The sequence below is a fragment of the Tasmannia lanceolata genome, unplaced genomic scaffold, assembly GCF_043159265.1.
Source record: "Tasmannia lanceolata isolate RefF3 unplaced genomic scaffold, GAP_Taslan_0.1 ptg000021l, whole genome shotgun sequence".
Taxonomy (NCBI): Eukaryota; Viridiplantae; Streptophyta; class Magnoliopsida; order Canellales; family Winteraceae; genus Tasmannia; species Tasmannia lanceolata.
Window position 1 is genome coordinate 12,796,748 of NW_027518698.1, and position 24,810 is coordinate 12,821,557.

Below are 24,810 nucleotides of genomic sequence, written 5' to 3' on the forward strand. Positions count from 1 at the left end.
TTCTTCGGAATGAATTGGGTGCTTCACAACAGCATATCCGAGACTCTTATGCACTGGGGGGTGCTTTCTTTGGCTTCATCAGACAGAAAATGTGGAATGCTATTCTGTTTGCAACTATTTGGTTTTTTATGGGTAGAGCGAAACAACATGATTTTTAACGAGAGGTCCAAGACCATCCGATCTTCGTGCCTCTCTATCATTATTGCTATTATCACGTGGGTGACCTACAAAGGGGGAGTACCATATCCAATTTCTCACATATTGCAGAATGGCTTCACAGTTTTGACGGAGAAGAGGGCTGTGAATACTCTCTCAAGCCTTGTTTGTCTCCACCGCCGGAGGGTACTCTTAAACTTAATTTTGATGGGAGCTCGATGGGAAACCGACGGCCGGCGGGGATAGGGGGAGCGATTCGCGATTTCAACGGAAATATTATTATGACTTTCTCAGGGCCGGGGTGTTTGTGACGCGGACGAGGCAGAGGCTAAAGCATTACTTTTTGGGCTTTGTTGGTTTATTAATCATAACTTGGGGCCCCTAATTGTGGAAGGCGATTCCGCTAACATTATCGCTTGGGCATCTAATCAATACCCTGGTCCTTGGTGTCTCGCAAATTTGATTGATGAGATACGCAATCTCATAAGCATTATACATCCATCATTGGTACATCGACGGCGTTCGGCTAACACTTTGGTTGATCGGCTGGCGAAGGAGGGAGTTGGTTTACTGGTCTCGAATGTTGTATTTAATGATCCTGGAGCAGGACTCCCGTGATCTATTGAATCACACAGGGACATCTTGTCCCTTTCGCATGTAATTATCTTTATCTGAAATAAAGTGCTATTTTTCAAAAACAAAATTGAGAAGCGAACATATGAGAAATTTCAGCAACTCTTCATATTTAATTAGAAAAAACTTATTTATTTTACTATATTTTTATTGAATTAATGAAATACCTAATAACAATTAATAATAAGTGAGAAAATCAATTTTAGAGATGTTTTCGAAAATACATTTTCTGATGATAGCTATTTTATTAAGAGAAAAGTGTTTCTGCGCACGTGCGCAGGGAGCTCCCTGCGCATTAGTGGCTTAAAAAGCCACCGATTGGTCGCTTTTTGTGGACCCCGCACAGGTGGACCCGCCATACGAACCAATCGGTGGCTTTTAGGGCTGGCAATTTCACCCGTTTGGGGAGGGGATTCCCCGATTTGAAAGGGGAAGGGGAAGGGGAAGGGGAATATAAAAATTCCCCGGTGCGGGGAGGGGAAGGGGAAGGGGATGGAGTTGTCCCCGCTCCGCCCCTCCCCGCTCCGCCCCGCCCCGCTATGCCCCGCTAATCAATGCCATTTTTTTGTAAATTTTTAAGTGGTTTTTTTTAAGGAAAACTACTAGAAACTCTGTGGATCGGCTACAAGATTCCCCCAAACATAAACTTAGCTTGTCTTTTCCCTTTAATTAGCTTCTGAGAGCATTTTGGGAACTATAATAACCTTTTCACAGATGTTGAAATAATGAAGACAAGCTGAGAGCCTGAGACGCTGAGTGTATGCAATTATCAAAAAATCGTAGTGCCAACAGAATTTTAGGGTTGGATTGCAGGTTTTAATTTTCAACAAGAAAAATTTAGCTACTAGAAATTTGTTTCATGTCAGCACTAGACTGTATTGCAGTTAAAGAAATAAGTCATTTGTTGATTTTGTTCTCTTCTCCATTCTCATTTCTCATGCTCATCTAGGGGTTAACATGCTATACAGAATGAACTAATGAACATTATTTTGCGTGTGTGAGCGCCCACTTATGGACTTTTAAAGTTCATTGTGACTACTGAAATAGTTACTTTTTGCACATTGGCTGCCTGTTAATGAAGGTAATCCTGGTGCTCATTTCCTATTTATCATTCCATAATTTATGCAGAAAATTGCTGAAAGATGAGGTCCTGTTGTTATTTATGTTTGTTGTCTCATCCATGCATTTCTGATTTTGTCCATCTGTTTGTTGATCACATGAATAGAATCATAGCATTCATCACAATATTGTCTGTAATGGACGTAGAAGAAAGAAGCTCTGTTTGCTGGTTTGGTTGGGTTCCAAAGAGGGGACGGGGCGGGGATTTTGTCCCCGAAGGATGCGGGGAGGGGAAGGGGAAGGGGAAGGGGATTAGATATTCCCCGCGGGGAGGGGAGGGGGATTCCCCACCATCCCCGCAGAGGGGAAGGGGAAGGGGAGGGGGAAAATTCCCCGCAGAGGGGAAGGGGAAGGGTACCCCAACATCCGGCCCCGACCCGCCCCGTTGCCACCCCTAGTGGCTTTGTAAGCCACTTATGCGCAGGGAGCTCCCTGCGCACGTGCGCAGAAACACTCTCCTTTTTTATTAATAGGTTATTATTAGGGATGAATTGAATAATATTTTACAAATTATGGACTAATTGACATCTTAAGAAAACCATTCAAATACTCATTGCTATTGTGAATCGATTAGCATGTTCCGGTTTGCAATACGATATGAATAGCATAGCTCCTGAGTCCTAACAGGACCCTACTGTAGTCATCTTCGCGCTTGAACTTGAAGATGAAATACTCACCATCCAAGTCAATAACTTTCACTTTTTCCTCATAAAATTTATCTAAAACTTAGGGCGTGTTTCACAACTATGGACATTTATTCCATGGAATATTTGTTTGCCTAATTTGTGAAAGAGGAGCTTGAGAGGGAGAGGGAGAGGGAGAGGAAGAGATTTGAGTGGACACTAGGGGAGAGAGCATGAGAATTTAAAAAAATACTGACCCACGTGGCAATGTTGAGAGTTGTTTGTAGAGCTGTAAATGAACGGAGCCGGCTTGCGAACATGTTTGGGTTCGGCTCGTTAAAAGCTCGGCTCGAGCTCGTTCGTTTACTAAATGAGCCGAACTTGAGCTTTGTATAGTTCGGCTAGGAAAAGCTCGTGAGCTTTTTAGGCTCGGTTCATAAACGAGCCGAGCCAAGCCGAGCTTTAAAGTTTGGATTATGTTTATTTTTTATATATAAAATAAAAGAATGTGGGTTGTTTATCACAAATGAAAGTTTGGCCAAGTGGTTGAGGCGTTGGAATTGAAGGGTCTTGGGTTCGAATCTCACAATTGTATGTTTTTAACTTTCTTGAGATGAGCCGAGCTTAAGCTCGGTTCGTTCCACTTAACGAGCCGTGCCGAGCTTTCTCGGATATTTCACGAGCCGAGCTTTTTCAAAAACTAAACGAGCCGAGCCGAACACGAGCCTTCATAAAAACCAAACGAGCCGAGCTCGAACACCCCAAAGCTCAGCTCGGCTCGGCTCATTTGCAGCCCTAGTTGTTTGGGGGCAACCCTGACACAAGTGTGTCTACATTTGTTTTTCAATTTTTAGGCAGCCAAAAGTTCATCTGCCATCATGTGTATAACATCTACCAATTGCTCGTCGAAAATGCATAAGAAGTTTTCAAATATGGTAGAAGCAAAGATAACCAAAGGCCAATAGAGAAGGGACTTATAAGCAAGGTTTTAAATTTCGACTGAAACCTGAAACGGTCAACACCGAAATTGAAACGTTCCAAAACCGAAATTCCCGAACCTGAAATTTCAGCAAAAATTAAGATGAAATATCAATTTTTTTTATTCCTTTACAGAATTTCAGCCAAAATTTCAGCCCAAAAAACAACATTTCGAGCACCCGTTACCGAATTTCGGGATTTCAGCTAAAATTTTTGTTAGCCCAAGGGTTCCCATGGGTTCAACTATTCACCTTTACCTTCTTGTTTTGATGCTAGCAAACCCAAATTGATTAGTCTTTATGGATTAATGTGTTACTTTGGAGTGTTGTGCCTTAAACAGGAACTTCATATGTCATATCGCCATTACACAATACAACATGACATAAGGCTTGAGGATCAACATGCGCAAAAGAACTAAGAGAGCTTGTACACATTGGAGGAACCATCTTTGGAAGATGTCCAAGCATAGAGCTCAAGTTGAGGATCCCACAAGCATGCCTAGTATATGCCAAGAGGAGCTTGAAGTTGAACAAAGTGTTGGTGACCTTTTCATGCCTCAAAAGTGAAGATTCATTTAAGAATAGAAGTCACATGTACCAAAGCATACTCAAGTGTTCACTTACAAGCCAAAAGCCCAAGGAAGACCTTTGAAGCCAATACGATCAAGGTGCTAAGTAGTTTAACTTTATAGATTGTATTGGCGATCTTTTTCAAGTGGTTTTGCATTTCAAAGTGTTTTTCAATCCTCTTTTAAAACCAACCTTGAAACCTATTTTTATTTCATGTAAAATCATTTTCAAAGGTCCTAAATGTTATTAAAACAAAAATACATAGCCCAAGAACGAAAGCCCAAGTGCTAACCAAAGTTTACAAATGAAAATGAATGACATTAGCACTTGAATTGTGAAAACAACAACTTAAAACTGATTTAAATGGTTCAAAACATTTTCAAATATTTTTGAAAATATTTTTAATCGATAGCTTTCATTTTTCTCATGTCCGTACAGTATAAGAACATCAAAATCCGATAAGAAACGAGGGAGATATGAATTTTACAAGAAGCGGCTGAAAAATTATTTTTTGCTAGAATTCCAGCAGACCAGCGGCGGGCTACCGCCCTACAGTGGTCGATCGGGAACCCCCGCGGGCTACCGTGGCTGGCGAAAAACTAGTCGTTGGGGCATAACGGCTAGTTGCTTTTTTTGACCCGTTTTTGGTCTTTTCTTGCCCAAATTATCCTCAAACATTGAGCAATCATTATGGGCTATAAATATGATGTTTTCTCATGGATTCTAAGACTTTTGGACTTATTGAAAACCTCATTTAAGCTTTAACCTTCAAATCCATTGATTTCTTCAAAGAGCTTTGAACTTGCACATCTATTTGAAGAAGATCTCCTTAGACTTCATTGTTTTCTATTCTTGGAGAGACTTGTGAGCTTTCATTTGTTAATGTATCAGGTCTAACAAGAGGCTAAGAGAGTGCTTCAATAGTCGCTCTTCATTGTAAAGAGGGTCTTCAATTCGGCCCGCTAACAAAGGTGAATCAAGATTATGAAGAGGGTTTTACGCTTCGGCCTTTGAGAAAGGAGAAGCTTGATTGTAATCGAGGGTCTACGATTCGGCCCGTTAACAAAGGTGAATCCGGTACAAAGAGGGTTTGTTCCCTCGGAGGCGGAGAAGTGATTGTACGGCTTGGAGATTCGGCTATAGTGGAATCTCACCATTAGTGGTGTACCCAAGGAGACAAACTTGGAAGATTGGAGTAGGTCTTGTTGATAGACCGAACCATTATAAATCTTTGCGTCTTCGTCGTGTGGTATTTCTCTCTACCTCCTTTATTGTTTCTGAAATACAAGTGTGACAAACCAAGAGGGGGGTGAAATTGGTCAAATAGAAATTTTAGGCTTAATTAAGGGAGGATTAAAAAATTAATCCATTTAATTAAGCACTAATTAGTCTAACACTTGTTCAAATAGGTATATCAATAAAAGCTAAGGTTTAGACATTCTAATCATGCACATTTGCTAACCCTTGTTCAAATAGACATTATAGTGCAATTAGGGTTTAACCATTCTAATCAAGTGCAATTACTAACCCTTGTTCAATTAAAAGCATAATCACAAGTTAGCTTAGAGATTACCAATCACCACATATGCATGAGAAGGAAAGGAAGAGAGAGAGACAATGAACACAAGATTTATAGTGGTTCGGTCTATCACAAGACCTACTCCACTCTTCACGTCCACGTGCGAGTTCCACTATCTCGATCCTCCTTCAAGCCCAGATCAATGAGTCATAACATGACCAAGCTTTTCCATTCTCAAGGGCCAAAGCAAAGCCCATCTGCACGAAGCCTTGGGTGAGGGGACACACCCTCATATGCCGTCTTCACAATTCTTAACGAGCCGAAGAGAAGACCTTCAATGAAGAACAAAGGAAAATGAAAAACACTCAATGCCTCTTAATAGGCGAATTACAAAATTGTAAGCTCACAATCATTCCAAGAAATAAATAAAGTAAAGCCTTACGGAGTGCCTCTTGAAAGAATGTTAAAATGCAAGCTCAAAGAGGTTTTTTGTTTTTGAAATAAAATGTTTAAGCTAAAAGATAAATGGGATTTGATCTTTCTTAAATATTCAAAAGCTTGTAGAGATAGGTTTTAATGATGTATATATAGTGTAGTTGAAAATATGACCGTTTGGGGGTAAAACCGTAAAAAACTGGGTTGAAAAAGCCAACCTGCGAAAGCCCCAACGGCTAGTTTGCCCGACCATCGTGGTCGACCGATCCATCGCGGTCGCCCGCTCCTATCGGGCGCCCTTTTTTATTTTCAAATTCTTACAGTCGCGGCCGATCGGCCCCATGGCGGTCGTCCAGCGAGGTCAACTTGTTTGATCAAAAATTCGACTTAAAAACCTATCTCGGTCGACCGACCCCTCGCCCAAACCCATGACAGATTGTTCATGGTTGTCCAAGGACACCTCCGCAGAAGAATTTCCCAAAAATATATATGGAGTGGAGGTCTGAGGTCTCTAAGAACTTGTTTAGAAATAGAGAGTATATGGATGGAGGTCCCCTTAAATGGGGTGAATATTCACTTCCCTTTCAGTTTCCAAGTTTCCAATTCCAGAGGCAGAGAACTCTCCTAAAAGGCTAAAATGGAAGCTTTATACGAGAGTTTTTGACGTTTTGTAACATAAGGATAAGGGGATGGCTCAGATGGGGAATTGATATTTTCACCCCTTGGGATTGAAGTTGCACACCCAAATCGTGGGTTTTAAAATCCCATGGGAAACTATAATAAAATAATAGATATTTTAATGATTTTGCAAATCTTTGGGGGGGGCCACGGCCCCCCCAACGCTATACGTAGTTCCGCCCCTGGACCTCCACTCCATATATATTTTTGGGAAATTCTTCTGCTCCCCTATTCGGCTTTTTCTTTTATGTTAGGGTTTGTGCCGTGCGAAAAAATTGGTTCAGTTGGGCGGAAGAAGAAGAAGAAGAAGAAGAAGGAGAAAAGGTTAGTATTAATGTATTATTCTTTTCTTTTTCCCTCTGTATTTCTAAAATTTTTGATTATTTTTGTTCTTTTTATTTCATTCTTTTTAGGGTATATATTAATATATGTTTATGCTCTTGTTTGATTGGTAGGGTTCAAAACTTAAGATTCATTTGATTTTCTCCCTAGGATTTTTTACTAGTTGTATTTTGGGATGTAGAGCTAAGAGCCTGGATCTTAGGGTTGTAAGGGGTTAGGTTCAAAAACTTTCTAACTGTTTTGTCTGTTGTTTGAAAACTCTCTGCACATAAGATATACAACCATTAATTTCTATTCTTCCATGTTTATCTTGTTGCATTGAAGTTTATGTCTTGTTTGTTCTTTTATTCTAAATGGATAATTTCTTTAGCACAAGCTACTTGAGAAGAAAGAAATTGGATTCTCAATGTGAATGTGGTCTCATTTTTATACATTGGCTCATGAATTAAATCATTTTTTTTTATAAACGAATTAGGAGAGCCTGTAAGTGCCCTGTAATAAGTAATCCATATGAATGGTCTCACTTTTTGATTTATCTCCAAAACAGGGCCATTAATTAAGCTGCTTGGTATTGTAAAATGGAGCATTTTTCTCCGTATTTTTTTTATTTTTTTAATACTACAAACTGGCATTATAGGCTATAGCCATAGCATATACAGGTTACATGGTTCACGATCATTCAAGAACTTTCACAGCATGGTAGTCATCAATTTCCTTTTGATTTCTTTTGTTTGGTTTCTAATTCTATTAATTTGATCCTGGTTGGGTGAATATCCAATGAAATGAGCAGATTCTTGATTTGGTTTTGGGCGTCTATGTCTCACCTATTCTTCTCACCTTCCTAGACTATCTGGTGGGGCTGTTGAGGGATGGAGAGGGGGTGGGGCTGTTGAGAGATGGAGAAGAGAGAAATGGAACTCATTTATGCCATGGCCTTGATGCTAGGGCTTTCAGCTCTATGTAACCATTATAGTTGTTGGAACTCTAAACCCAGTATTAATGTCCTAAGTTGTTTTGCTAGCCTGCTAGGGTTCTTTCCTCTTCAGCTCTTCTCTTCTGATTTTTGTTTTTAGAGGGAGAAGGGGAGAGATTTGAGACTTGAGAGGGGCAGAGGGCCGATTGAGATTAGTTTTTTTTAGAGTTCTTTCCTCTTCTGATTTCTGTATTTTTAGAGCGAGAAGGAGAACATTTTCAGAATTGAGAGGGCTGTGGTGATTGAGGGATAATGGAGATGTTCTACCAAATTTGATGGGTCACCAATCACCATGACACCATTGCGCGGCATTAAACAGTGAACTTTGATTAAGAAAAACCTTAAGCAACAAATAAGAAAAATGCCCTTAGGCAGTTAGGCCTAAGCCATAGAGAATCAAGTATAATTCAAGCAATGGCATAGAGAATTCCCTCTCTAGAGAATTCAATTACCTGGATCTTAAATGCCCTGAGCCATAAACATTCGCCATTAGAACAAGAAATACCCCTTTTTCATAATAAGAAAACCTAGAAAGAAGAAGGTGAAGAAAACTGAGATGTTTAAATAAGAAAACTTAGTTTGTGTAAGGGTTGATACGTTGAGTTATGAGTTATAAAAGGAGTCCTCTAGATGCCTAGATCGTTTAGAAGTTTTATATTTGCACTACCATGATTTAATAATTGTGCAAAGTTAGCTCATCATTTACATTGATTCCACTATCTATATTTCTATCTCTACTTCTCACAATCTTGACTCTTGAGGTGTGCCTCTATGTTATCATTACTTCATTATATATTTATGCATGCCCAGATGTCCTATTATCAATCTTCTTATTTATAAGATTAGTGGTTTATAAAATCTTTGAAAAATATTATACTAATTGATAGATAAAATTTTCAGGTTGTTTATTAATCCAGATTCACTCCTCAAAATTATAAGTTGAATCATGGGCAAACCAAAAACTATCGATGCATTCTTCAAAAAAAAGAATGTTAATGATTCAGAAGTCAGCACACCTTCTCCATTAAATTCTGACATGTCAAATGTTGAGCAACGTCCTTCTAAGTTACCAAGAACCCATCTTGAAGAGGTTGATACCACTTCCTTAGAACGTGATCCAGGATTGCGTCATCAAATGTGGGAATATCTTGTTAATCAAAGAGATGAAATTCATCGTGCATATCTTATTGCTGGAACATATCAATATCAACTTTCAGAGTATCCTCTTTCTGGAGCAGAGAATCATCTTCGCCAATTTCAATCTTCTTGGTTCAAAAAATTGTGTTGGTTAGAATACTCCCCTTCAAAAGATGCTGCATTTTGTCTTCCATGCTATCTTTTTTGTAAGGAACCAACAGGACGCCCGGGATTAGGCGCGTTTACAAGTGAAGGGTTTCGAAATTGGAAAAAAGTGAATGATGGATTGAATTGTGCATTTTTAGGTCATGTTGGAAAAGACCATAATTCACCACATAAAATTGCTGAGAAGGCTTGTCATGATCTATTGAATCAATCGCAGCATATTGAAAAGCTGATAGAAAAACAAACATCACAAGAGATTGAGAATAACCGGTTGCGACTCAAGACTTCCATAGACACCGTTCGTTGGTTAACATTTCAAGCATGTGCTTTTAGAGGTCATGATGAGAGCTTAAGTTCAAAAAAATCGAGGTAATTTTATTGAAATGATAAAGATTTTGGCAGATTATAATGAAAAAGTTTTCGGGGTTGTCTTAGAAAATGCTCCAAAGAATGCCAAATACACATCGCCTAAAATTCAAAAGGAAATATTGCATATTTTCTCAAGTAAAGTGTGTAGTGCAATTCGTGAAGAAATTGGGGATGAAAAATTTTGCATTATTGTTGATGAAGCTAGAGATGAGTCTATGAGAGAGCAAATGGCTCTTATTTTGAGATTTGTTGATAATGATGGTTTTATTAGAGAACGATTTTTTGATCTAGTGCATGTTAGAGATACTACTGCATTGACTCTTAAAAAGGAGATATATGATGTTCTCTCTCGTCACAGTCTCAACATTCAAAACATTCGAGGTCAATGATATGATGGTGCTAGTAATATGCGTGGTGAGTGGAATGGTTTAAAAGCCTTATTTCTTAAAGATTGCTCGTATGCATATTATGTGCATTGCCTAGCTCACCAATTACAATTAACATTGGTTGGAGCATCCAGAGAAGTAATGTCTATTCATCATTTTTTCTCAAAGTTGTCTTCCATTGTTAATATTATCGGTGCCTCTTGCAAACGTCATGATGAATTGCAGTCTAACCAAGCGGATGATATTGCATATTTGATTTCTATCGATGAGATTGAGTCTGGTAGAGGGGCTAATCAAATCGGCACTTTGCAACGAGCTGGGGATACTCGATGGGGCTCCCATTATAGATCTATTTGCAGCTTACTAAAGATGTTTTCTGCTACTTGCACAGTGCTTATAAATATCATTAATGGAGGAGGAGCCACTTCTTCTCAACGTGGTGATGCAGATACCGCTTATGATGTGATGACATCTTTTGAATTTGTTTTTATATTACATTTGATGAAAGAAATCATGGGAATCACTGATGTTCTCTGCCATGCTTTGCAAAATCGTTCGCAAGACATTTTGAATGCTCTGCACTTAGTCTCAACTACAAAATTACTCATTCAAAAGTTGAGGGAAGACGGCTGGAATAGTTTACTCGAGAATGCGAAATTATTTTGCGAAAGATGAGGGATTGAGATTCCTGATATGAGTGCCCCTTACACAGCAGGTCGTGGTCGGTCACGTGAATCACAGGATCCCATTACGATGGAGCACCATTATCGGGTTGACATATTTAATGCTGCAATAGACTCTCAATTGCAAGAGCTAAATAGCAGATTCAATGAGCAAGCAACATAGGTCCTTATTCTTAGTTCTGCTCTTGATCCTAAGGAGGCTTATAAATCTTTTAAAATTGAAGATATTCGTAATCTCGTGGAGAAATTTTATCCTCAAGATTTCTCAGAGCACGAAAAAATTCATTTGAGATTTCAACTGCAGCATTATGAGCTTGATATACTTCAGCATCCAGATTTTCAAAATATTTCCACAATTTCTGAACTTTGCCAGAGATTAAGTGCAACGGGAAAGTCAGCGATCTATTATCTGATTGATAGATTGATACGTCTTGTGTTGACTCTTCCGGTTTCAACTGCAACTACAGAACGTGCATTTTCAGCTATGAAGCTTGTTAAAACAAGACTTCGTAAGAAGATGGAAGATGAATTTCTTGCAGATTGCTTCGTGGTCTACATCGATAAAGAAATCGCTGAGAGTTTCAGTACAGATATGATCGTAGATGAATTTTATGATATGAAAAGTCGACGGGCACAACTTAAATAGAAAGATTTAGGTTTACTTTTTTTGTTTTCTTTTGTCGGCTTCAATCAAAGTTGGCTAACACGTTCGCATATTCATGGAGTTATAGCATACTCTTCGTGTATTGAAAGTCCTATCATAGTTTTAATTCATTAGTTTAAATTTATGGTTTAACTTTTTTATTCTATGAAAGTGTGTGTGTGTGTGTGTGTGTGTGTGTGTGTGTGTGTGTGTGTGTGTCATGCATTTTTTTTACAACTAGTCCGGCCCCCCAGGTGTAAATTCCTGGTTCCGCCCCTGTGGAGATCTGAGGTCTCTAAGAACTTGTTTAGAAATAGAAAGTATATGGATGGAGGTCTCCTTAAATGGGGTGAATATTCACTTCCCTTTCAGTTTCCAAGTTTCCAATTCCAGAGGCAGAGAACTCTCCTAAAAGGCTAAAATGGAAGCTTCATACGGGAGTTTTTGACTTTTTGTAACATAAGGATAAGGAGATGGCTCAGATGGGGAATTGATGTTTTCACCCCTTGGGATTGAAGTTGCACACCCAAATTGTGGGTTTTTAAATCCCATGGGAAACTATAATAAAATAATAGATATTTTAATGATTTTGCAAATCTTTGGGGGGGTCACGGCCCCCCCAACGCTATACGTAGTTCCGCCCCTGGGTGGACCCACTATCTCTCCCTAACCCGTGCATATGGAGCCCACAATTTACAAGTCATATTTTGTTGTAGACTTGTAGTGAAGCCTACTATTAATACCTCATGTTCAGATGGGTGGGGCCCACTATTTTACACCAGTATACAGCATGAAAAAAGATCCCCTTTTGCTTTTTGCTTTTAAAAACCTCATAATTCCTAAGATTTTATATGTTGTTAACGCGTGAAGATTGTGAAGTCTAGTATTTTTTCAAAAAATACTTTGGGCACACATGATAGGATGATCCAAACCGTTCATTTGTTGGGCGTAAATGAGAGAGAGAGAGAGAGAGAGAGAGAGAGAGAGAGAGAGAGAGAGGCAAGGAGTCACATAGAGAGAAGGGGCAAATGTTGTATCAGAGACGGTGGAGGGGGCAAATTCCCTTCTTATACATGGGAAAAATCTAAATTTCCAAGGGGGCAATTGCCCCCCCTTGACCTCCCCTTCATTCGCCATGGTTCAATATCACCATGCCAACCCAGAGAAAGTTTGGGACTCTTAGGCTCTGTTCACTTGTTTTCCCGGGAAAGGAAAAGAAAAGGTTTCCCGAGAATCTGACGTGGCAAAAGGAAAAGAAATCCCGAGAAACTGTGCAGGAAAAGGTTTCCCACACCTGTTCACTTGCGCATAAAATCCCGGGAAATTGTGCAGGAAAAGGTTTCCCACGCCTGTTCACTTGCCAATTAAACATTGGTGGGAAACCTAAACATAAAAAATCATTTTAAACATTTTAATCATTTTTGTAAGATACATGTTCTCATTTTCCTTCCTACTTTTCCATAGATTGTTGAGGAATTAATGCATATAAACCAATATTTTTTAAAATTACGTTGCACCACGGATGATCCAAACCGTCCATTTGGATTACAACATAAATGGGTCAACCGTTGATATTTAAAACCACTAGAAGAATACGTATTTCCAACCATCTCAGTTTTTCCCAAGGCTCCATTTTTTCAATGTAAAAAGGGCTTAAAACAAATTTTACACTCATATTTACATTCAGATGGGTGTAAATTTTGTTTTACACCCATGTTATGTCGAACGATCGAGCCTAACTGACATATTTTACTTTTGAGGAATGCTTCCACCAGACGTCCCCACTATAGTATAGTGGGTCAACCTTTGATATAAACCATCAACTTGATAGGCCTTGCACTCACTATAGCATAGTGTTGATTGATATAAACAATCAACTTGAGCCACTTGATATAAACAAGCAAGAATACCTATTGCGACTTGAACATATTGTTTATGGTCTTAAACTACAACTGAAAGTCTAAGTCCGAATATTCAAGGCCTAATTGTTTCTGTCTCAATACATGATGAATCAATGATTGCAATTCTAGTTTGTATAAGATGATGATAATATAGTAAGCATCTCTACACGAGCCGTGAAAGGCATCTGCGAGGTATTCTAAATCCCCATCATTTGGCCACCACAAAAAATGGAAAAGATAGAAATTGGCAGACGGGTCCAGTTGCCAAACTTCATCTTCTGAGATTTTATAAATTTCCCATTCACCACGTGGAAGGAGGACAGAGAATGGTTGCCGAATAGCACCAAATGACTCTTTGGATGCCCAAAAAATGTCCCTTATTTCAAACGGGACATTAAGGACTTTTGAAGCCATTAAGTATATAATTTTCAACTATTATTACATTATTTGTATATAATCATAGTAAACTTCAAAACCATTTACATGTAAGATTATATGCAAATAACTTTTAGTGGTATCAGAGGTGTCCTTAAATGGGAAATGACATAGGAACCAACTCAGTAACTGACTCGGAACCCAAAAATGACATAATATTACCATAGGTGTACAAGAGAAATCAGAGAACCTAACTGCTCTATCTCCTTTTGTCATTAAAAATTACCCTTTTGATTTTCCAAATGAATGTAACATACTGCTCTCTAGGCCATGTGGGAAGTAGAGATTTGTTGATAATCTAATTGTCCATTTGAAGCTTACAAATTCAAAGTGTTAGGATTGTTTGGTGCCATGACCTATCCACAATGGGTCTTAACAGGTGAATGGCTTGGATCATTTGACAATTGCCACTCCCTTTTTCTTGTAGACATTTACAATAAAACAACTCTAAATAGGTTCTAGATTTGCAATCTATAGGGTTGGGGATATGAAGAACTGCGACCCTGTTTAGTAGAAAGATGTTCATATCACAATACAATTCAAAGCTGGCCTATTGACATGCTCTGATAAAAAACAAGGAAATCACCACATATCCTAAACAGAAAAAAAAGAAGAAATCACCTAAGAATTACAGTTGAAGACTTTGCAGATTAGATGGAAACCACGAATTCTCGGAGATCTCCGTCTCCCAATTGATCTGAATCTCGTCTGAATTCCCACAAATCTTGGACTCTGTTTCTCTTGGAATCTCTTACGCCATTCTGAAACGCTGAATCAGATACTGAGTTTTGTGGCCCGTATGAAAATCATAAAAAAAGAAACCCAAATACTCAGATCCATCAGAAAGATTGAGAAAAGGAGGGGAAAATGACAAAATGTGAAGAGAGAAAATCTCTAAACATCAACAAACTTCTCCTGCCAACAACGACTGACAGAATTTTATATTTCAACACATCTAATAACAAGTTACCACCCTTAAAGCTAGGCATGCCACCCATGTCAGTTTGTCCTACATGAAAAAAAAAGTGAAGACAAACTCACATGGTTACAAATGTCTTAATTTATCGGTGGCGATACCTGCCACACAACAATAATAGCAAATGATATCAAAGAGAGATTGAAACTGTTACAAATCGTTAATAAAATATTGGGTCCCACCAAATGATGCAGTGGTGGTGAGCAGGAGGATGAAGAGTTTGCCTGTAATGGTTGTGGTTGTGGTTGGCAAAATTTGGTTAAAATGAAGTTCTTAGATGGCAATCTTTAAAACAGGTCCTTCTTCCAACAGAGCACACTGAAGGACAGTCACTGTTTCCACATAAAATGAGCTTTGAAGCAAAGGCAAGTACTGTGATTCATTTCCATGAATTTGAATTGTCTCACACACTGCGTCTTTGAAGGAGGTTCACATACAACAATCAAGAGTGGCTTTTCCTTTGAGAAAAATACCAACCAAACTGAATTTTTAAGTATTAAATCCCATTCTCACATTACATTCCTTTCATCTAAATCAACAGACCCATATCCCACTGTGGACCCCGATCCGAGGACGGCGGTGAGGGAACGAGTTCCTAACACCCCCTCTGGATCATCCACGTGTGAAGGAGAGCTCTACCAAGGAACTCTCAAAACGGATGCCACCCTCATAGCATAGCACGAGTGGCGATATAAAAAGAAAGAGATATGTCTTGATCCAGAGCCAAGGCTCGAAACCAAGACATACCTAAAATAAACTAAGAGTTGCCATCCATGGATATGCCATGGAACCCTAAAATCAAATCCTCTGTGCAATGGGTAACCAGAAATATATATGGGTTCGTGCCTGGTTACGAATGGGGAAGGTCTGAAGAGCACCCCCAATTCGTCCGAGTGCAAGCACTAGGTCTCTTATGCCATTTTCATTAACTCCAAAGAAGTTTGGGTAAAAATCATGTGAAATGGGAACAATCCTCGGGAGTCGTCTACCTAAGCATGCATTTCCTGAGGATAAAGATAATAAGCATACATAAAATAAAATGAAAGATGTGTCACCTAAGCATAGCTAGGTTATGAGTGACATGCCTAATGGGTGTCTAAGTTTTGATGTGCAAACACATGCAAGCTATAGCTAAAGGTATAGGATCAGTACAAGAAAGTAAGAAAACACATCAAAAAAAAATACAATAACTACACAACAAATCCTAAGACTCTAAATGATTAGTCCAAGTGTTCGGATGGTCTGGTATTCATCCAAAGAAGCCTACGTATCCCCGCATCCGCAAGAATCAGAGCCACGTAGTTCTTCGCGTCTATTATAAGCTAGGATGCCTAAGACACCTAGACCTCTATCCTTGACTCGATCTAAAAGACCGAACCAATTATTAAAGTTTCTCGCACAATTATTTAAATTCCAGTGAATTGTGGATTTTAGGACACCCTATATGCCCTAACTAAATGCAGATTAGCCCTAAGCTAATGCAGGTGATTCCTACAACCTATGTGTAACTAGGCTGTATTTCCTAAGGAAAACAAAGGTTGGACTAACGTATCCTACTCTAGTCATCACTCGACGATGTGGATCGCCGACTGATCGGACGGAGGCGTTCCTATAACTCTAGGACAGACCCCTAACTCTAAAACAAGCACATAACAAACAAATAATCAAACAACCTATCAAAAGAAAAACCCTAACTCTAAAACTCTCTATCTGGGAGAAACTCCTAACTCTAGAGGAAGATCTTTTGAAAATAAGATTTTAAAGGTTTTTGAAGAAGGTTTAAAACATTATTTACAAAAAGTTTGGCTGGACTTGGGATATGGATCCCAAGCTGCACTACGTACCTCGTGGAAGAGGATCAAGTCAACGTAGTTCGAAACGAACTCTCCTAATTACTACCTCTAAAACACTCAACACTTTAGGCTTTTTAAGGTTTTTCAAATGTTTTTGATGTTTTAAATTTCTAATGTTTTTTAGTTTTAAATGTATTCAATGTTTTTTGGGTTTTAAAACTTTTTCAAATATTTTTGGATTTCGAATTTCTGATGTTTTTTAGATTTTTAATTTCTGATTTCACCCTTTTGGTCAAAGACCTAAGGAAACATACAAATCAAAAACCCTAGGGCAAATAAGGGAAAACCCCTAAACCTGGTAAACTAATGCCAAAGACAAGGAAATAAAAGGACATCAAGAGGCAAAGCTCTAATGAGACTGTGCTAGTCTCCAAAGAAGAGAAAAGACACCAAAACTAAGGAGAAACCCCTCTAAAAAAACACTACCAAGAGCGAAGGTAAATGAGTCAAAGACTCTCGAATAACACTCCTAAAAGGACAAATGAGTCAAGTACTCCCTAATAACAATCACTAAAGAAGACAAATGAGCCAATGGCTCTCTAATACTACAACTTAAAGGAGGAATGAGTCAAGGACTCTCTAAAAGGAGCTGCTCTAATATAAGGCTAGGTAAGCCTTCTAAAAAAGAAACCCTCTAAATGAGACACGGCTTGTCTCTAAATTGGGGCTCCATAAATGAGGCAAGGCATGCCTCCTAGGGGTACACTATCTGTAAAAATCAAGGCAACCTCCTTGAGGGTAGGCTCTAAATGAGGCTTGACTCCAAAGGAGCATGGCCTAATGAGACAAAGCATGTCTCCTAATGGAACTTGCTAATGAGACCACAATGGTCCCCTAAATGAAAGAAAAAAATTTATCTAAAGGTGTCTTAAAGACTCGTAAAGTCTACTATACAAAAGAGGGGAGCTCTATTTGGACTGAGCGAGTCCCCTAAGGATGGGCTTGGGCTATCGCCTTCATCTCCACCAAGGCAATGAAGGGCTTACTAATGTCTAATGGTATATAAAAGGCTGGAATGACCCACTAAATAAAAGAGGGGATTGCTACTTGGACTGAGCAAATCCCCTAAGGGTGGGCTTGGGCTAACGCCTTCATCGCCCTTGCAATGAATACAAAATCTTCAAACTAAATGAGCACTATTCTAAGAGAAACCTCATTTAATTATACCTATCTAAATGAAGAGACAAGCTTATGTCACAACTAAATTTTAAAATCAGGTGAAATGATAGGCTTATAAAGCCCATTAAATATGATTTGAATTGAGAATGCAATTATTAATAAAACGAACAAACAGATATTATAGTTAAAAGTATATAGAAAATACATAAATCGCAACAGTATCTTGCAATCTTACATGCAATAATCAGTTGTTCACTTGGTCGATAAGAAACCCAACTAATATAAACACTGTTCGGTTAATCTATTTTCTTCAAGAGACAAAATCCAAGTTGGCATAACCCATTGCTATTTAATATATGTATTAGTATCAAGGTTCTTTGACATACAGCATTACAGATTTCATATTTCCCCTTCAGTTATATATATATATATATATATATATATATATATATATATAATTCAAACAAACAGGATGGATTCGAATGAATCAACTGTAACACAAAACGATATAATTGACAACACAGATTATTGCACTATATAAACATTGGATTGTAAATGAATATGATGACCTTATGCCACTCAAAACAAGAACTGAACCCTGTAGATGAGCTGATTTTATAAACACTGAATAAGACTTGAATTACAAATGAAATAAAACTGTCCAAAAAACATGGACTATTGGACAGCAGTGATGTGAGTGATGTGCTTTTGAAACAAATGAAAATCACAAACGTGAATACATAACCAGTGGGACAGGAGTAATATAGCAGTGATGTGCTTCTGAAACAAGTGAAAATCACAAATGTAAATACATAACCAGTGGGACATCAGTGAGATAACAGTGATGTGCTTTTGAAACAAGTGAAAATCACAAATGTAAATACATAACCAGTGGGACAACAGTTATGCATTAATGAAAATTAAATATGTGCTTTTTAGCTCAACTAAAATCATAATTAAAAAGTTTAGAAACATAGGACAGCCATTGTGAGATAGCGGCTAGAACCTTATAGACAAATGGTAAACCAACATCTTAAAAGAATTAGGTGATGTTAAAAAGATGGAAATGAAAGCCAATGGCAAATCAAAATGAGGTTCCTGCACCTCAAAACCCAAAATAGATGTTCTAAAAAAAGAAATCCTACACAACTATGCACATGACATCATCCTCTAAATCTAGAAACTATGATTTTAGAGCAAAATCAATTAAGTTGAGCCAACAAGATTTGAATGGACTATGAACACAGTGACCAAATGAGTTAGAAATACAAAGCACTGCCTAATTTTCATTAGACACAAGTAAAACAATTGCCATTTCTTATCAAAAGACGTGAATAAAATTAGTAGATACACCACTACGCGGAGTCCATATCAAAACCAGTGATTTTTCACAAGGAAATTCAATTTAAGAAGCAATTTCCAAAGCATGACAAAGACCTTATCAACCTAGCATATAGCTACGGTTTTGAGTGCCAGATTATTCAATCTTTTACATATCCCTGTTATGTACACCACCATCAAGAGGTCATTTTAATACCCCAAGATCAATTTTGATAAGACAAATAACTTGGACATTCATCAAGCATGAACATTTCAAAACTGAACCAGTAGTAATTACCAACAATAAGGTTCGACTATCCTCAGCCATCATATATTCTCTTTTTGTGATGATGAAGAAAATCTCCCAACACATATCATCATATACTACATATGACATGATATGTGCTGATATTATTCTCGAAGGAAACAAGGAAAGAAACTTCCTTACCTTATCTCAACAGAAACTTGACAAAAGATATGAAATCATTGACGTGAAAAGTTCCAAATTACGGAATAATCTACAGATGCTGATCAAAATACAAAATTTTAATCAATGGCTTTGATCCAAATCTTTATAGAAGCCAAGAATAAAAGAGTACAAAATCAATCATGCTGAAAGGGACTAGAATTTCAGATCAAGCTCTCGATTTGAGACCTTATTAACATAATGGTTCGGATCTATATCCAGACACTGATTGAGCCATCTTTTATCACACAGAACATGAGTTAAACTATAATACGGGTGTGCTGGTCTTGTGGGATAATAATGCAAATAGTTCTAAGAATTCTTAAAATGCATTTCAAAGCAGGATCTGCACCTCAAATTATGCGCCTAAATGCATACAAACATCCATAGTAATAGATTCTGACAACATCAATAAGAAGGATGTAGTCAGATGCCTATTTTCAACTCATTCTCTAATATTCAACAATTTATGTGCTTAGCTATGAAATTTCCACAGAAACAAATCTACAAATCCAAACGATAATTCTCTTAATTTATTTTGGCCAAATACTTTAAAAAATAATAATAATAGATTTACAGAGATCATGTACAACTCTTCAAACTTAGTTACAATCTATAACCAAAATCATAATGATCACAAGTCATAAACGAGAGGTATCAAAAGTATCTTAGATTTATAAAAGCTCAAACATCAATCAATACAAATTAATCATACAGTTTAGTCCAGAAATCACACAACAATAGCAATCTTAGATCAATAAAGCGATGATGAAATAACCTCATATATGTGAAATCACAGGTTTAAAACAACTAATTCACCATAACTCTGTATGATTCCAAACATCAAAGAGTAGATTAAGTATTGAATTATAACTATAACTCAAATTCTCATGTAAATAACTAGAAGATCTAAAGAAATTACGCTAAATAAAAGAAGAGTACTTACTTTCCTTAACTGAGAATGAAAATTGATGAGAAAACGCTCCAAAAGATGTATGGATGCTTCGATCTCCTTTTCCTTTTCTCTTTGATTTCTTTTACTATCAGCTTCAAAACTTTCAGATCTAAGCTACTAACACATAGATCTAAAAATCAAAACCAGATCGGATTCTGGCAAATATTTTGCCGGAGGTAATTTCTGACCGAAGAAGATTGCCGGAATCTTAGCCGAGGAAGATGATCGGAAAAAGAGTTCGAAGAATTTGAGGATTTTTCTCTTCTCGGATCTATCTCTCCCTCTCTCTCTGCATATAGGTTTCTTAGCTCAGATCTAGACTAGGAAAAACTGAATCACGGTCAACGATCTTAGATCTAAGATTTTCTATGAGGAAGATGATGAATAGAAGAAAATTAGAGGAAAATTGGAAGAATACACTTGTAGGAGCCTAAGCCGGAGAAATGGTTGGAAAAGAGAGGTGATCGGATGGTTAGGGTTTCGGACAAGGAGTTCTAAATCTAGATCTATTCTCCCTCTCTTTCAAATTCTCAGATTCAAAATCTCAGATCTGAGATTTCTCTTTATTTCAGATCTAAAAAAATCAGATCTGGAAAACAATATGAAAGGAAATCAAGGTTTTAATGGAGTAGAGCAGCTCTAATGGAGACGAGAGATTGAAAAATAATGGTGATAGAGGTGGCAAAAGATGGTGGCCGGCCGGAGTTAAGACGGATCACCGAAGAAGATGATGAACTCCTTTGCTCCTCTCTCTCTCTCTCTCTCTCTCTCTCTCTCTCTCTCTCTCTCTCTCTCTCTCTCTCTTTCCCTCGGATTTTCCACGAAAAATGAATAGTCCTCCTTGATTTTTCGTTGCATTTCTTTATATATTTATATGATGGATGTTGATATCGGCACTCCCCATTTGATGGGCACAAACTTTGATGGGGCGCGTGAATCAAGCGCGGCCCGGACGAGATTATGTACCCTCCTTTTGTATATAACTGATATATTTACCTCTTTTTCCATTGGACAACCCTCTTTTCAGATGAATTCACTCCCCTTTTTGGGTCCGCACCGCGCTTACTCTTTTGACCTGTTTACTAAGCAAACAAGCTCGGATTTCAACGAAATTTTATGGGGATCTTGGTGAGATCCTAAGCTACCCCAGGGTTCGATTTGGGACCCCAGCTCATTGATTTGACGAGGCTTCGCACAAGCAACGTGAACTCTGGTTCGGTCAAAATGGGGTGTCTACACCCACACTTCACAACATAGGAGCAAACAACTCCATGTTCACAATGGCAGTACAAAAATAATGACAGCCCAACCCAAAGAAAAACAGTCCACTAACACTATAAAGACAGAAAACAGAACTGATGACCAAGGTGGAAGATAATTTATATGTCACAACGGCAACACTGGTCAAAACATTTGATGGTCAACATTTGTCAACATAAGCTAACCTCCAAAACATAGACGTAAAAAAACAAACTTGTGTACTCCCTACATACACGAGTTAGCACTGAAGCATATTAGCCCACAACGAAAACTAACTACATGATGAACCCGTCACATCAGAACTTGTTGAGCCTTGGGAATCTAGATGAAGGTGGTTGGTCTCTGCTTTCCTATCTTCTCTGGGCCCACTATTCGCTTGTATAAATGCTCGAAGGACAACCTCTGCCTCATCCCTAGTACTGTAGGACCGGTAGCAGGCTCCACTACACTTGTTCACTTGATCGTGACAGTCTTGCCAACTATCATATACACCTACCTGCCTTCCCTTGAAGACCACATAAAATTTTATTTTGCCCATTAACCTACAAGAATGCAATTCAAAATAATATAATGAAAATAACATACAAGTACAAATAACCACCACTGACATAAACAACATAACCATAGTTTGTCATCATACCATCAATTTCTCACCACCTACATAAGCAACACAAACCTGCTGGACATACCCACCAATATAACCAAAAGTTTTAAACATAACCGGATCCAAACAACAAAACATAACCAACCATAACAGTATCCAACCATAACATCAACTATAAACAGAACCCAAAAAAACATAACATGAGTTTCCCACCACCAACATAAGGTTGAGAACCCACCATAACAATATCCAAAAAACCTAACTTCAAAATAAGAAATAGTCAACCCACCATCAAAAGAGCGAAATACTGGAACGACCAAAACCAAATATCATCGAAGCTAATGCTCTAAAATAGCAATAACTACATCGTGACGTCCCTCGTCCTCCAGGGAAAGGAGGACCTCAGCTTCCTTATGATGGTTATGGAGGTACATCTAGGCTCTAACCCGCTCCCTGTAGGAGAAACTCTCCATGCTCATCATCGAGTCTTTAAGATGACTGAGGTCGTGCACCTCGGCAGTCGATGTGATGGCATCAGCCATCATCCTGATACTGTCGGACAACCTATCCATATTTTGTCCAAGCTTTGCATCTGCACCCCGCGTCCTCTTTCCGCTGCTACCCGGAGTAGGCGCTTTCACAGGGGATGAGTCACTGAACGCCATGCTAGTGTCTCTAACAGGAGAAGAATGGCGTGATCTTGAACATCGTGGAGGACCTGGAGGAGTACCTACAGGGGGGAATCTGTCGGCCATATCGTCGAGCCCCACTGGGTCGCTGGAAGGAAAAATACCCAACTCGTCCTGGGAAGGGGCATGGCTGTCGTCAAGAAACTCTCATGCAGCATGATCTTCCCCAAACACATACTTCCATTCTTCATAAAGGGGGTAACGGGTGTTAAAGAACCGAAGGTGTCTAGGACTACTCTGGAAAAAATGGTGTAATTGTAAGTAATGAGTGAAAACTGATTACAGAGAAAAACAAATCATAAACAAATCTATTGGAGATTACCTGCAGGTAATCATTCTTCACTTCATTCTCAACACTTATTTTGCATTGTATTGTATCCCAACCAAAACCGCTGCGACTGAGGATAGTGTGAAGAATCCTGTAATTGGTTTTCATTGTCTTCATTCTGTTCCTCACATGATCTTTCGTGATATCCCTACCAATTCTAATGGTAAGATCCTGTGCCACCGCGTTTAATGCAATCTCTTTAAACCCGTTAGCAATCTTGTTGCCCAAGGCAACCTGATGAGCTAAGCTTGTAACAAGTAGTCTATCCTCATCCTCTCCCCAATGATTTTTTTTCCTCCCCTTCGACACCCCTGAAGTAGACGCCATCTTACCTGTGACATTGTTCATGTAGGAAACATGATACCTTCAAACAAAATACGCAAAAGTAGTACTAAAAGCAAACAAAGTAGTACTAAAAGCAAATACGCATTCATCCCAAAGACAAAGTATTCGCGAGTGAACATAGTTACAACCCAAAGACAGATAATAAAATGTAATAGTAAACAACAGATCATGCTAAGTATGACCACGGCGTGCCTCGAAATCAAGCCACAAATGATCCATAATGCCTGTACGGATCAGTCCTCCTGCTCTCACATCCTCGGCCCTAGAAATAGGGGGCAAAGGAAGCGGTGGCGGAATCTCCTCCGGAGGGGCTACTGCCAACTCACGGTCAACCACTTCAATGTACCCATCGTTTGGCATCTCCCTCCTGATGTGGTTGTGGACGCAGCAACAGGCTAACACAATGTCCACCTGCCGTTTTAAAGAATACATGGGTGGTGAATTTATTATGGTGAATCGCTTCTTCAGGACCCCAAAAGTTCGCTCGATTACATTCCTAACCCCTGAATGCCTCTGATTATATAACTCCTCAGGAGATTAAGGCCTGCGCCCCCTGATCTCGTTCAAGTGGTAACTAGAGCCGCGGAATGGAGTTATAAAATGAGCCAGGCATGGGTACCCAGCATCGGCAAGGTAGTATTTTCCTGCACTCACAAGAAGGATTATGTCTAAGTTGCATAACTCAGACCATAAACTAAAGGTAAAGTCAAGTGTAAAAAATAAAGTCTTAAGTACAGGGTGGACACGGAATGGGTTTCGCGAGTGATAAAGAGGATGCCAAGACCCGTGAGTCTGATGCCGACCCCTCCCACCCAGCTAACACGTAAGTGAACTTCATGTCGAAGTCACATGCAGTGAGCACATTCTGAGATGGGTATCCCTTACGACACCAAAATCTGTCATTCAATTCTGCACTTACTCTTGCATGTATGTGAGTCCCATCGATTGCACCAATGCAATCCTACAATGTACACATTAAACATCAGGATACGTCAGCATATGAACCTAAAGCCCTAATCAATTACTAAGAAATACAGAGGTAATGCTTGATACCTTAAAGTAGGGCATCCAGTTCTGATTTCCAGCGATTTGATGTGGTGTCTCTGTTGAAGGAGGTAAGATGAACAAGTGCTGGATATTTAGCACAGCAT

General features: G+C 38.7%; 1 pseudogene; it reads left to right on the plus strand.

Moving 5' to 3' along the window:
* The first annotated feature begins 8,971 nt into the window (after window positions 1–8,971).
* LOC143855478 (uncharacterized) lies at window positions 8,972–11,411 on the plus strand (annotated as a pseudogene).
* Window positions 11,412–24,810: the final 13,399 nt, after the last annotated feature.